Source organism: Protopterus annectens, chromosome 8.part1 (assembly GCF_019279795.1).
Source record: "Protopterus annectens isolate FY-2018-M chromosome 8.part1, PAN1.0, whole genome shotgun sequence".
NCBI classification, from domain to species: Eukaryota; Metazoa; Chordata; order Ceratodontiformes; family Protopteridae; genus Protopterus; species Protopterus annectens.
Window position 1 is genome coordinate 97,408,667 of NC_056742.1, and position 15,901 is coordinate 97,424,567.

Below are 15,901 nucleotides of genomic sequence, written 5' to 3' on the forward strand. Positions count from 1 at the left end.
GCAGTTCTGCAGGGCCTACTAGCTTCTCCAAACCCTGTTTAGTTCCACTGCCCATCCTTAGCTTTGGGATTCAACCCAAGTGTGATGACTGCAGCAGTGTAACACGATGAACATAGTACAGTTTTGTACCTACCATAAATGTAGATGTTAGAGTGTTCACACTGCTGCAGTCCAGGTTACCCTCCCTCCATCCCCTCTGACCTAGCTGAACTTTTCTATACCTCTCTATCCTGTACAACCTTTGTGGTGTATTTGCTTGTAACTGAAGGTATTCCTTTTATTCCTTTTATATGTTTTATTAGCAATATGTATTGCCTACATACTTGGGGGCACCTGACATCTGGGGCAAGAAAAACTGAAGAAAATGGCGTTGGATGCCTCTTATATACCCCTGGCGCACTGACGTCAGGGGAGAAGCGACAGCAACCAATGCTGGACCAAGACTTTGGAACTCTGGCCGACTGCGGGACCGCCTGACGGCAGGATAACCCAAGTGTGATGACTGCAGCAGTGTGAACACTCGAACATCTACATTTATGGTAGGTACAAAACTGTACTATATACCTCCCAGGACTATGTGAAGAAAGGCATGATGGATCTCTGACTGTGTCCCAGGCAGGTATGAGCCTAGCATTGAGCAGCTTTCTACCTTCTCCAAGGATGAGGTCGTGATATGAGCAAAAAATAATTGTTTTGGTTTTGGGTGGCATTCGAAGGGGCTCTAATATTCATCAGCCTGGAAGGACAGGATTGACAAGACCATGCTGCTTCTCTAGGTATAGCCTGCATCTTGACCCCTCTAGGGTTTTGATTATTGACCAAGACATTTTCTACCCCCCCATAGTGCCTTTTTCAGGCAATACCAACCTGATAAATGTACCATCATAATGAAGTAAGCAAAGGAAAATGTGAAGATGTTACTGATCAGTACTAGGAGCCTAAACAAGAAACTCCACTTCCTATAAGTTGTCCTCACCCTGGATGACATAGACGTTTGTGTAGTGACTCAGACATGGTCTAAAACAGTGGAGAGCACAACAGTTGTGCGGGGGAAATGCCTTCCACACATTTAGACCAGCTACTGTGCAGGAAGGGAAAAAGGTGGTGGTGTCAGTCTTCATCTAGAAGAGACTTTGCATCATGGTTTGTAAAGTTTCATGATGCAGTAGAGTTTCTTCATCTACAAATCAACATCAGGAATGTCCCATACCATATATTAGTTGGTTGTACAACTTGTGTAACCCAAGATAGCCACAATGCCTATTTACAGAAACTGGAATCACTCTGTGTTAAACTAAGTATCATTTTCTTAGGTGATCTAAACTATCCAACTATAGGCTGGGAAGCCTACATCAACAGTGCTGCCCAAGTACAGAGATTCCTGGACTTTATTAGTACAAACACCTTGGAATAATTTGTCAGGAGTACCAACTAGGGGAAACAACATGTTTGGATCTGTTGTTAATATGGAGGGATCTTGCGCCATCTCTTGCATATCTTCATCTGTTAAGTCTGATCACAAATCCATCTACCCTTGAAATAAAATTGAAACCAGAGACTCATTCTACCCAAGTTATGTTCCGAAATTTTTCTAAGACAAATTACCTAATCCTAAGGAATATATTGGCAAGCTTCACATCCCCACCAAACTCCGTTAACTCCATTGAATATGCAGAAATGTACACCACCAGTGTATACCAGCGTGTAAACAGCTGCATAGATGTAGTTGTTCTGTAGTAACAAGAGCAGGGTAAACCTCAGAAACAAACCCCCATGGTGGAACCATAATGTCAACAAGCTTTACAGTAAAAGGAACAGAATTTTGACCAAAAGTAAGAAGAGTAGTTTCCAGATTGATACAACCCTAATCATTGAAATAACAAACCGATCAGCTTAATAAAATTCAACAAAGCCAAATTTAAGGCTAAAATAGCAACCGGAGCTAAAGATGATTAATAGACCTTTTTAACGTTATCTTCGCAACCTCAGAAGCACAGTGTAGTAATGTGCTGATCTAATTGTGAATGATAATACCTGCTCTGAGGCTGAAGATGTAGTGAACCTGCTGGCCAGTAAATTCAGCTCAACCCCCCCCCCAACCTGTTCCATAACACATACCTGAAACAGACTCTCTTCCAGCTATCTATCACCCATGACCAAATCCTAAAAATGCTGTTTTCAGTGGATCTTAACAAGTATCCCCAGATGCATCTTAAACAGCATAAAGCATGATTTGGACACCCTGTAGTAGCAGTATTGAACCTTAGCCCCCCCCCCCCCATACAGTGTTTTTACAAAGCGAATGGAAGAACAGCAGTAGTCAGTCCCTTGCATAAGGGTGAACCTTCCACAAACCCATAAGTCTGGCCAGCTTGCAATGCAAAGCCATGGAAGGAGACTTATGGAACTAATCCATAAGGACATAGGGAACCTCCAAACATTGGATGCATCTCAGTTTGGATTCATCAAGGGGAGGTTATGCTTAAACAACTTGGTGGACACTTTGAAAAAGTCTCCAAGGCAATTGATGACAGTAAAATAACATTCATCACATGTCTCAACCTAACTAAAGCTTTTAATACAATCCTTTCACTCAGGCATAGAAGAAAAGCTAAATAAATTGGGAATGAACCTGTTTTTGTCATCTGCTAAATTGCCGTCTGGCCCACAGATAGGACAAGGGAGATCAAAATAGGGAAAGCTACCTGCATAAATACACCTGTCGCCAGTGGAGTCCCGCAGGGTTCAGATATGGGACCTCACCTGTTTGACATCTACTTCTCAAGTCAAAGCCAATTCCAAAGGACTGTGACTAAGTTTGCAGATGACTGCAAGCTGGGAGTGGCCATTGAATCCCCATATGAATTGCCCATTCTGCAGGAAGATTTGTCCCAAACAAATAACTGGTGCCAGAATCTTGGACCACAGCTGAATGCCAAAAATAAAACTTAATGTGGACAGTTCGGGATATGAGAACTTGATGTAGACAGTAACCTAACTTTCAACCGTTTGTCCACTATCATAACAAAATTCTTCTATATTGTGCAGCTTATAAACAAAAGGCTTGCATCCAGATCTAGAGATGTCATTGTCCATCTTTACTCGGTCCTCTTCTGGGCATTCATCGAGTATAATGCCCCCTTTGGCAAATAACTGTACAGATAGAGCAGCAACTAGAATGCCTTAGAAGTACCTTAATAAAAGGCCTAAACAGTGTCCTGCTTGGACCACCTAATACCCCATGTCACTATACTCTGCATCCAGCAGACTGGCAAGAGGTGACATGTATCTGGGACGCAGAGCTTCCTCCAATCCAGTAATGATGGACCTGCTGCACATAAGCAAGTCAAATGGCATCAGAAATGCTTTATCTAGGGATCTAAACCTCTTTTGCAATATCAACAGAATGGTTTGGAGAAGCAGGTATGTCTCCCAGATGTCACTGCTCTCAAACAGACTCCCCATCCATGTAAAAACAAAGCTCATCTCTGTCCATAATCAAGCACAACTAAAATCTATGGTTGGGTAATAGAAAGTGTACCTCAGGACTGCCCCCCCCCCATACTACTAATAGAGGCAACTCATAAATGCATGGGGCATAGGTCCCTTCAAATTATCTGTGGTATATGATCCCTTCAAATTATCTATCTGTGATATGATCCCAGCTATCATCCCTAGGGTAATGTATAATAATTCTTGATCATGGGGATGGGTGATGCCAATCTAACACCAAACGGTATAGGTTACTTCAAGGCCCAAAAGGGAAATTGTCTTGGCTTAATAGCTTGCAAGGGCAGGTAGCCTAGTACTTTTATGAACCTATTACAAGGGCAAACTGAAAAAAAAGTTTGTTGGAGCGACAATGGGAGTTTGTAAGGAAAGGTTATGGGGTTAGAGTACAGTGAAACCATAAAAATTCATTTAAACAGTTTGGAAAATTTAATTTGTAAAAGGGGAAGGGCCTGTACTGCTATCACATGCTAAAGAAACTGCACTTACAAGCGTAAGAGCTATGTAATGGCAGCAGAAATGGAGAGCCTGCAGGACTGATGGAAATGGACTGGAAATACCTCAGAGAGGCAGTCAAACACAGCACAGAAAGCTGTGCAAATGGGGATTTAAATGGTCTGAATAGAAGGAACCTCTAAAAAGGGCTTCCAAGTTTCAGCCAAAGAAACAGTTGCTGAATAAGAACCGTAAACATGATTTGTCACTCCAGCAGCAGACAACTAATTTTCCAGCTGCAGGTTCATATTTGGTTATTTCTTCACATGCAGTTCATCATCATCATCATCATCTTCTTTCGGCTGTTCCCGTTATGGGTCACCACAGTGGATCTTCTGTTTTCATTTCTTCCTGTCCTCTGCATCATGCTCTTTCACACCAACTGCCTGCATGTCCTCTCTCACCACATCCATAAACCTTATCTTAGGCCTTCCTCTTTTCCTCTTACCTGGCAGCTCCATCCTTAGCATCCTTTTCCCAATATACCCAGCATCCCTCCTCAGCACATGTCCAAACCAACGCAATCTCGCCTCTCTTGCTTTGTCTCCAAACTGTCCAACCTGAGCTGACCCTCTAATATACTGATTCCTAATCCTGTCCGTCCTAGTCACACCCAGTGCAAATCTTAACATCTTTAACTCTGCCACATCCAGCTCTGACTCCTGCCTTTTCGTCAATGCCCCCGTCTCCAACCCATATAACATAGCTGGTCTCACTGCCCTCTTGTAGACCTTCCCTTTCACTCTTACTGGTACCCGTCTTATCACAAATCACTCCTGACACTCTTCTCCACCCATTCCACCCTGCCTGTACTCTCTTCTTCACCTCTCTTCCACACTCACCATTACTCTGAACTGTTGATCCCAAGTACTTAAACTCATCCACCTTTACCAACTCTGCTCCCTGCATCTTCACCATTCCTCTACCCTCCTTCACATTTGCACACATATATTCTGTTTTAGCCCTGCTGACCTTCATTCCTCTCCTCTCTAATGCATATCTCCACCTCTCCAGGGTCGTCTCCAACCTGGTCTCTACTCTCACTACATATCACAATGTCATCTGCAAACATCATAGTCCACGGGGCCTCCTGTCTGATCTCTCTGTCAACCTGTCCATCACTTCTGCAAATAAGAAAGGGCTCAGAGCTGATCCTTGATGTAATCCCACCTCCACTTTAAACGTATCTGTCACTCCCACCGCAGTCCTCACCAATGTCACACTACCCTCGTACATATCCTGTACCACTCTTACATACTTCTCTGCCACTCCTGACTTCCTCATACAATACCACAAACTCCTCTCTAGGCATCCTGTCATATGCTTTCTCTAAGTCCACAAAGACACAATGCAACTCCTTCTGACCTTCTCTGTATTTCTCCAACAACACTCTCAGAGCAAATATTGCATCTGTAGTGCTCTTTCCTGGCATGAAACCATACTGCTGATCACTAATCATCACCTCCCTTCTTAGCCTAGCTTCCCCTACTCTTTCCCATAACTTCAAGCTGTGACTGATCAATTTTTTCCCTCTGTAGTTACTGCAGCTCTGCACATCACCCTTATTCTTAAAGATAGGTACCAAAACACTTTTTCTCCACTCCTCAGGCATCCTCTGACTTTCCAAAATTTCATTAAACAATCTGGTTAAAAATTCCACTGCCATTTCACTTCAGCACCTCCATGATTCCACTGGTATGTCATCTGGGCCAACAGCCTTTCCATTCTTCATCCTCTTCATAGCTGACCTTACTTCCTCCTTGCTAATCTGTTTCACTTCCTGATTCACTATCCCCACATCATCCAACCTTCTTTCTCTATCATTCTCTTCATTCATCATCACTTCAAAGTACTCTTTCCATCTACTCAAACACACTCTCCTCACTTGGGTACACTCACCACCACTTCATCCAACTCACTCCAAAATTTTTCTTTCTCATCCATAGCACACCCAACTTGTGGAGCATATGCACTAACAACATTCATCATTACACCATCAATTTCAAGCTTCATAAACATCACTCTATCAGACACTCTCTTCACCTCCAAAACACTCTTGGCATACTGTTCCTTTAGGATAACCCCTACCCCATTTCTCCTGCCATCCACACCATGATAAAACAATTTGAACCCGCCTCCTATACACCTGGCCTTACTTCCCTTCCATCTGGTCTCTTGCACTCACAATATATCAACCTTCCTTCTCTCCATCATATCAGCTAGATCTCTCCCTATACCAGCCATACTGCCAACATTCAAAGTTCCTACCCTCACTACTACACTCCTAACCTTCCTCCTGTCTTCCTGCCTTCAGGCATGCCTTCCCCCTCCTCTTCTCCTTCGGCCAACAGTATCCCAATTTCTGCCAGCACCCTGTTGGCCAACAGTACTGGTGGTGGTCATCGTTAACTCAGGCCTCGACCGATCTGGTATGGAAATATGAAATGTTCTCCACATAATTAATTTGGCAGAGGTTTTATGCCGGATGCCCTTCCTGACGCAACCCTCCCCATTTATCCGGGCTTGGGACTGGCACAAAGAAATGCACTGGCTTGTGCATCCCCAGTGGCTGGGTTATTTCTTCACATGCAGTTAAAGCACAAAATTGGTTTGAGCAGGATGGAGACTAGGCAAAATGGAGAACAGCTGGGAGCAAGTGCCAAGAAGCAGAGTAAATTAGGGAAGATGCATTTGGTAGCATGAGGCATATAGATGGTGGAGTTAGGAGTTTGTGGTAATTAGGAGGTAGAAGATTGAAACTGTATGTGGGGATTGGGGGCTTACAGAGACTGTTTTGGAAACTGGTGCAAATAGTAGCAGGACTGAGAACAGTTCAGAAAGGCAGGCAAGGTAAGATCAGTAGTACAGAAAAAGTAATATGGAAAAAAGGAAAGGGTTGGGGGAGCTGGACAACAAAAATGGAAAGCACAGAAGGGAGGATAGGGCATAGGCTCCAATATTAATAGAAGAAAGGGACAAGGCATTCAACTTAGTGAAGCAGGGGAAGGGAGAAAGAAGAGTAGAAGTGGGTAAGGAGGTGGCCAGGAGAAGGAAATGTAAGGCAGTATATGTCAGGCGAAGTGGGTAGAAGAGAAGGTATATGCAGAGGGGAAAAAGGCTGGCATTATGGGCAGTAAGCTGCTCAAGGGGTGCAAGTGAGGGGATGTAGGAAGGTGACAACAGTAGCATGGAACGACAAAGACTATGACAGGGATGGCAGGCAGGGAAGGAGGTTATTGTGATGGAAGATGACTGTGGACAAACTAGTCATAGTTGAGCTGTCTGCAGGTGCAAGTCAAGAAAGGTAAAGCCCTTGTAGGGGATTACAGTACCAGTGCAACTATGTAGTGCAGTAGTGAGAGAAAGCTTGATTGGTGGGAGATAGTCCATGGTTTCATATTAATTAGAGCTAACCAGTTACTGACAAAGTTGCAGGTCAGAGCGTTCTAGTGTTCTTGTCAGGAGGGACTATTGAGAAAGTAGCATAGGCAATGGAGTTGGTCATGAGATGCAGTGAAATTAGCTTCAAGACAACCTGCTCAGACGTGTTCTCTCTGCCAACAGTTAGCATTGCAAAGAAGGAAAGGATTGAACTGTACAACTGCTCATCCAATGTACAGGTCTGTGATATTCTGGTGGACCAGTGGAAGATAGGGGTGGATGAGAATTTTAGCAGGGGCGGACTTTTTATCTCTGCTATCAGTGGGCATTAGAACACAGTTGTTTTTTCTTTAAAACATTAAAACCTCTGTTCACTTAAACAGATGGAATATAGAGGTAAGAAAAATGGGTAACCCAGAAGATGGAAGTTGAGGATGAAGAGTGTATGGACAGGAAGCATGGAGGGAGGAGAATATTAAAGCTGAAGAAAAAAAGAGTACAGATTGACAAGTAGTAGTAGCTGTGAGTGGCAGGTGTGGGGGGAATTGATGAAGATTATGCGCTTCATGGGATAGAGGTTGTGGTATAATGCTTCCTAGGTACCAAGCATAGGATCATAGGAAGTTACTAGGTTAATTGCCCTAGAGCCCTTACAAGCCTACCCAAGATCTACCCTTATTTCCACAATCAGCAGCTAATGCCCGTGTCCAAGAGGGATACAGGTGGAACCCCCAGAGTGAATTTATGGTTACCCATCCAGTTTTCCATGTTGCATTTGAAGAGGGCCAATGAGGTGCTCTGACATGAAGTGGTAGTCTGTTCCAAAGGTGTGGTAAGCTTTGGGAGACAAATCTGTCCCTCCAACAGGTTCTATTAATGTTCACATACTGGGATAAGGTCTTTAGAGCGAGTAGCCCATGTACCAATTGACATGCGGATATTCGGCATTTCCAGTAAAGCCAGGTCAGAGATTGCCTTATATGCAAGGCAAAGATTGCCTCTGATAGTCTATATGAAACAGAATAAAGTGATAGTAATTTCAGAAGATCACATAGGACAGATGCTGAAGACCTTGAATTTTCTTTGTGAGGAACCTTTGTGGTTTCTCCAATTGCTGCAGGTGCCTGGAAAGGTAAATACCAAAAGAGGCATTGTACTCTGTTATTGGTCTGATGAGGGAAGAGTACAGGGAGGTTATAACTTTTTTTTTTCCTGGAGGCAATGCCCTTATGAGATGAGCAGTATAGAATGCCTTTCTTACCACTGTGGAAACATGGTGATCAAAGGTAAGATTGTTGTCAACCTGTGTGCCCAGGTCTCTCACCCCTTTGTGCGTACTTAGTGTTGCTATTGGTGTGGTAGTTAGCAAGAACATCACTCTTACCAAAAGGGATGATAATACGTTGTTTTATATTGAGTTTAAGGCTGACTTTGGGACAAATCATTTGGTGTGTAAGACCCTCTTGTAGGATGTTGACATCATTTGGAGATTCTGTGACCTCTCCCAGTTTGCAGTCATCAGCAAATTTTGTCAGACACAGACCTTTAGATTTTGCTTGTACTTCAGAGAAATGGTTTCCAAAAAGTACGAGGTCCCAGGACTGATCCCTGTGGAACACCACTGATTACATGTCTGCTCTTGGACGTGTATTCATAGGTTCAAAGGATGATACTAGGCTATTGGCCTGGAGGCCCTTTTAAGCCTAGCCAAGAATTTTGCCCATGTTCCCTCAAAGTCGGCACCTGTTTCCCCTGTCCAGCAGGGACACAGGTGGGATCACTGGGATGTATTTTTTTGTTTCCCATCCAATTTTGACTATAGTTCTATCAATAAGCCAGTTAGCGACCCATCTAGTGATATAAGGGTTGATACCTAGCTGGGCGAATTTGTCAATGATGCCTGAGTGTGGGATAGTGTCAAAAGCATTGGCTAAGTCTAGGTAGTCTGTATGCACATATTTCACATCATCCAGGGCTTTGGTAACTGTCTCAGTCCATCAGGTTTAGCAGGCATGATCTCCCTTTGACAAATCCAAACTGAGCAGGATCAAGTGTTTGGAGATTACCTATATCTTTGTTGATAAGGTCCATGATGATTCGCTCCATGGCCTTACAGATAAGGCTAGTCAGGCTAATAGGTCTATAGTTCCCAAGTCAGTGGAAGCACCACCTTTTTGCAAAGTAATAACTGTGGCCGTTTTCCATTCAGTTGGGATGAAGCCGGTGCTTGGACCATGATTGACAAGGGTACCCAATGGTGTTGCTAATTCCTGTTGGAGCCCATGTAGGACGCAGCCTGGGATGTTATCCTGTCCCATAGATGCTGTGTTTTTGGCCTTAGGGTGTTTACGACAGCTCTTTAGAGATACAAGGCAGGGGACAAATGGTAGGTATGTCATGGGGTACAACTATGAACGTATGAACCTATGTGGCGGGGACAGGGGAGTGAAGTTTTCACAGAACCTGTTGGCCAACAGGTTAGCTATGTCCACAGGCTCAGTATATATGGTATCTTTAACTACCAGTTCAGCACAAATCTGGGCCTTTCCTTTTAGGTTAGAGATGTAACTAAAGAATGCCTTATGGTTGTCCTTAGTTAAGGAAGCTAATTTGGGTTTGTAGTTTGCTTTGGAGGACTTCTTATTTGCTTGTTTAAGCTGAGGAGGGAGTGTTTCCAGTTTAGGCCTCACTCCCTCTTACTCTTAGACAGCAATTTCCTCCTCTTGTTGTAAAGCCTGTTAATGGCAATTGTCCACCAGGCAGGTTTGCTCTTCCTTGAGGAGCTTGTTTTGATCCCATCAGGTATGGCCTAGTCAATGCAGTTATATAATGTGTTTATATAAAGCATTGGTGTAGAACTCTGCATAGTTGCCAATTCCATCTTCGGGGGGGGGGGGGGTGCAGTGAAGCTATTTATACCATCCCGTAAAAGGTTATAATCTGCTTTAGAGAAGTTTTTTTAGTTTAATTGCTCTTAGTGGGGGGATGCAGGTGCGATAGCTTGAGACTGATTTTGGTCAGATCTCACCAGGGAAGACCTCACAGTGGGGGTGTTACAGTGGTCTTCATATTGGTAAGCACCAGATCCAGGATGTTGGCACCCCTTGTGGAGGTGTCAGTCAGCTGGCCTAGGGCATTGGAGTTAACAAAGAACCTTTGGGCAAGTGAGTTTGACCACAAGTAATTTACACAGTCAATGGATGGGTAGTTAGTCACCCAAAACGTAGGCGCCCGAATATGCAGAGAGGGTGTCCTGATTCATGGAGAGGTTCTTGTAGCTGGCAGTGATTTGAATAGGTGTCCTGCCAACAGTTAATTGCACCTGAAGTATCTCCAGGGAATTGTACTGTATAACCAATCTGTAGGTGTATTTTTCCTTTAATGAATATCGATACACCACCTCCTTTAGTGTTCATGCCTTCAGTTTGTGGTCTGAACATGTGGAAGGAGGTGTAACCTGGTATGGCCGGGGTGCTCTCCATAGCCTTGAACAAGGTCTCCATAACTGCACAAATGTCTGCATCTTCCAAGGTGAGGACTGCTTCCAGTGAATGCAGTTTCATGTTAAGACTTTAGCATTTAGCAGTATAACCTTCAGGTTGTTTTTAGATTGAATTTTTACGTTAGGAATTTTGTCCTTCAGATGCCGCCTAAAAAGGTACTATGGGGGTGGCAAGAATCTTTTCCAGTAGCTGAAATCCAGGGGTGACGGATGAAGACCATCTATGGCAAAGTATCAAGGTCTGTCGATCATGTCATCCCAGGCTGACAGATACTGGATCCCCTTAGAATGACATCAGAAACTAAGACAGTTATTGAAGTCAATCATTTTCTGTTTGTAGTGAGGCATTATCCTAGATGAAGGTAAAATGCTGATTAAGACTAGGGACATAGAGACGCACAATCCGAGAGCTCAGTCATGTCTCTCTTCATGTAGTCCAGAGAGGTATGTCTCAAGTCATTCACACCAACATGGACTATGATGGAGTCATAACAGTACCTGTTGAGAGACTTGAGTGCATATGTGATATGGTGGATTCTAGCACCTGACAGACAGCTGACCGTAACCTTTTCTTTATCAAGCCTGGTGAAAGGGACATCTTTGCGTATTAGGATGGAATCACCTGTGATGAATATGTTTGGTTTTGTGTTTTGCCTTAAGGGCTTGATAGGTGAGACACTGGTGCATGAGCTGTTGTGTATTGTGCTGTGTTGAAGAAGTATTATGTGTAGCGTGATTGTGTTTGGGAGGTCTCTGGTGTTTAGGTATGTTTGTGGTGAGGACCTCTGGATATGTAGGTATGTGTCATACGTGTTTGGGTGGAGTAGGAGGTGAGGTGTGCATGCTGACAACCTGCTCATTGTCATGTACTGACTGGTGTGTGAGAGCATGGATTCAAGGATTGTCTTCTATTCACATGTTGCAGTATTCTGTACATATGGGTTTTCTCCTCTTACTACCCAAACATCCGTCCAGTATACAAAAGATTTCAAACACTATATGGTGCTTGGGACGTCTGACTTGGCTAGAAGAGCGTGGGCCATAAAACTGATGTCTGCATGCACCAGACCTCAGAACTTCTCTGCCACCAGTCGAACATCAGGTGTTCCTGCCTTCCTGGCCATCAGATTCTCAAGAACTTAGATAAGTACCCCGTTAGGGAGCCTTCTTTTCAGTCATTGTTTTCTAATGCTTGTTCACGTCATCCAGAAAGGGCAAGTGCAAGTGCAGCCGTCAAATACCACACAGAGATACCCACAATGTTTGCTTGTTTTGCTTAGGTAAATCGCACAACTACAAGGCCTGCCCTATGACCTCATCCAGATGGACTTCCCAGCCTCTACTGCTGTTCCTCCAATTCTTCCAGCTTTTCTGGAAGCTTTTTCAGCAGCATCCTTGAACCCAGACTCCCATCTCCCAGTTCCACGCAGACCTAATAGGTTTTATAAAGTCCCTGAGACAGCTAAATTTCTAGTGAAATGCCCAGCTGCAGCCCCAGCCACCATTTCTATCTAGTCTGACAAGGCTTCAAAACTAATGCCTTCTACTACCCCCCTCCCTGCTGAGAAGGACAGCAAAACCGTGGAGCTTTTGGGGAAGATGTACACATTTGTCACTCTGGCTTTCAGAGCAATTGATTACCAGACACACATGTCTAAATATGCTTTATCCCTTTTAGGAGAAAATTCCAAACTATCTGACTTCCCAGACTCAGCAGCCAAAGCTCAACTGTGCTCCCTTGTTTCCCTGACTTCTCAGGTTACCAGGCACTCTTAAGTGCAGCTATGATGCTGCCGAGGCCTGAGCCAGGTCAGCAGCATCAGCATCTGCCCTAAGAAGGTATTCCTGGTTACGCCTTCAGCCTCTACCAGATGATTTTAGAGCTAAGCTGGTAGATCCTCCTTTGGACAATTCAGCCCTATTTGGAGCAAAGGTTGCAAACTTGTTCAAGTCCTTGCAACAAAAGGTGAAAGAGATGAAAGATTTAAAGCGTCTATTGGTGTCCCCAGTTTCAAAGAAATTATCCTTCAAAAACTCAGTTCATCAGAAAGCACTCATGGCCTACTCCCTCTTCTAGGCCTAGGAAAAGCACCAGGAAGTAATCCTCTCCTGCTAGGGCCACACCATCTACCAGCCAGAGGACACCCTTTCAAGACAGGGTAGGTAGTGTGTGACTAGAAAACAACCAGGAAGAGGTCTAAAAAAAAGACCAATAAGAAAAAACAACGAAGATTCCACGTAGAAAAATATTTATTCCATAAATCGTGTCTTAGCGCCTCGGCTACCACAGCCTTCAATGAGCACATAAATCATAGTGAAAATCCATTCCCTTATATACACAATAATGAGAGAAATATCAATTAATTAATCAATTAAACAAAATAACATTTAAAGAGACTCCACTCTCTCCATAGACAAAAGTACATAGAAATCTCACATAAAAAACATATATAAAATTGTTAAGCAGCAAAATATCTGCTATTAAAGTAGATATTTCCAATTAATTTCTATATTTAAACCATTAGGTGATAATGTATTATATTTTAATATAAAAATAGATTCTTTATACAGTAACATATTTTTTAATAACTTATAATCACCCTTTTTAACAAAAATCTTCTCTAAAATAGTAGCTTGTAGCAAATCCGTATTACTATTATGAGTTTCCAAGAAATGTAATGCAACCGAATTTTCTGTTGCCCCCCTCCTGATGTCACGAACATGCTCCTGTAATCTAACCCTAAATTTTCTTTTGGTTTCTCCAATATAAAAAAGATTACAAGGGCATTTAAGACAGTAAATGACCCCCTCAGTATAACAAGAAAAACATTGATTTGGTGTAAATATTTTATTATTTATTTTGTTAAATGTGAGCTTTATTAAAGAGCATATATTGCAACCATAGCAAGGTATAGTACCAAACGTTTTTAGTGAAAATTTTAACTTGTCAATAGGGCATATATAATATGCTCTAATCAACATATCACCCAAACTTTGTCCTCTTTTATAGGCAATTTTAGGATTTACAGGAAGTAATTTACTCAAAATTGTATCTTTCCTTAAGAACTTCCAATAATATTTCACTATATCCCAAATTTTCTTACTCATTAAATTATACGTAGTAACAAAATAAATATCATCTTGCTGTACTTTATTATACTGTTTAGATGTATAAGTTGGAATGGTATGTCCTTCAGTAACCATTATAAACTTATTAATAGATTCCATAATGCATTGGATCGTATAACCTCTATGCAAAAACATATCAACAAGTTTATTAATTTGTCTTTCTAAATCCTGATAATCATTACATAATCTAGACAACCTTACTATTTCTCCGTAAGGTAAAGACTCAATTGTATGAAGAGGACGGCAGCTGGTACCAAACAAATACTGGTTTCCATCAGCAAATTTTTGATGAACAGTGGTAAGTATAGATTCACCTTCTCTACCCACTAAAGTAATGTCTAAAAGGTTAACCTTTGTGCCTACTTGTAAACCATCAAATTTAATATTATAATTATTATTATCAAGTTCAGATGCAAAATGAGTTACAGAATCATGACCTCCCTGACACAAAAAAAATAAATCATCGATGTATCGAAAATATAACAACACGTGATTCTTTACAAAATTATTAGTATAAACATAATCTAACTCAAATTTATCCATGAAAATATTGGCATACATGGGGGCAAAAGGTGCCCCCATGGCAGTACCTTTTAATTGATGATATATATTTTCATTAAAGCTAAACAAACAAAAATCAGTCAAATCCAAAATGTAATGGGAAACCGGGTTATCACCCAAAAAATAATGTAAAGCTCGCATACCATCCCTATGATTAATATTGGTGTATAAACTCACCACATCTAAACATACCCAGAACATATCTTGAGTCCAATGTACATGTGAAATTTTATGAATAAAATCAAAAGAATTCTTAATATTAGTCCAATTTTTCTACACAAGGCAATAAATGTTTATGTATGACTTCCCCTGCATTTTGTAAAAAATAATTAGTAGCTGCCACAATGGGATGACCAGGAGGGTTATAAGGATTCTTATGCAGTTTTGGAAGACAGTAAAAAGTAGCTAATTGACAGTTATCTATGTTAAACATAGTGTCTAAATCTTTTAGCATCTATTGGTGTCCCCAGTTTCAAAGAATTATCCTTCAAAAACTCAGTTCATCAGAAAGCACTCATGGCCTGCTCCCTCTTCTTGGCCTAGGAAAAGCACCAGGAAGTAATACTCCCCTGCTAGGGCCACACCATCTACCAGCCAGAGGACACCCTTTCAAGACAGGGTAGGTAGTGTGCGACTGCCTGCCAACCTTGAGACCCCCACCCCCTTCCTCTGTACCTCTCTCCTTATGTCTCTCTTACTGCTTCCAAGTGTGGATAATCATCACTTCAGTCAAGTGGGTTCTTTTAATAATAGGACATGGGTACTTCATGACCTGGATCATTCCACCAAAGAGAAAAGGAATTCCCCAACCCTCAAAAGAAAAACTTCCCCTTGTAAAACCAGTGCTAGATAACCTTATGACTCGAGGTACCATCCAGCCAGTCCCACAGTCTGCTATGGGAAAAGGCTTTTATTCCAGGATTTTTCTAGTTCCAAGAAAAGACAGACCCTGGAGGCCAATTCTAGGCCTCTCACATCTGAACCTCTTCCTTCATGTACCCACTTTCAGGATGCTTATATTGCCAACTCTCTTCTCGCTCCTCTTCCCTCAAGGGTTCATGGCCACCTTGGACATCAAGGATGTCTATCTACACATCCCCATAAGGCCCAGCTTCATGAGGTACCTAAGGTTCTCAGTGGCCTCCTCTCACTTTCAGTTCTCTGTCTTGCCCTTTGAGCTTTCCACTGCACCCAGAGTCTTCACCAAATGTCTGGCAACAGTGATTGCCTTCTGCGGGACACAAGGTATCCAAATATTCCCGTATTTGGATGACCTGCTCATTCAGGCAGACTGCAAACAGTCCCTCCTGCTACACTTACACA

General features: G+C 42.4%; 1 protein-coding gene across 2 annotated transcripts in view; it reads left to right on the forward strand.

Annotated features, from left to right (window-relative positions):
* The window catches only part of RNF166 (ring finger protein 166), a 341,673-nt gene that overhangs the window by 220,153 nt on the left and 105,619 nt on the right, over positions 1 to 15,901 (forward strand). The gene's annotated exons all lie outside the window — the stretch shown is intronic.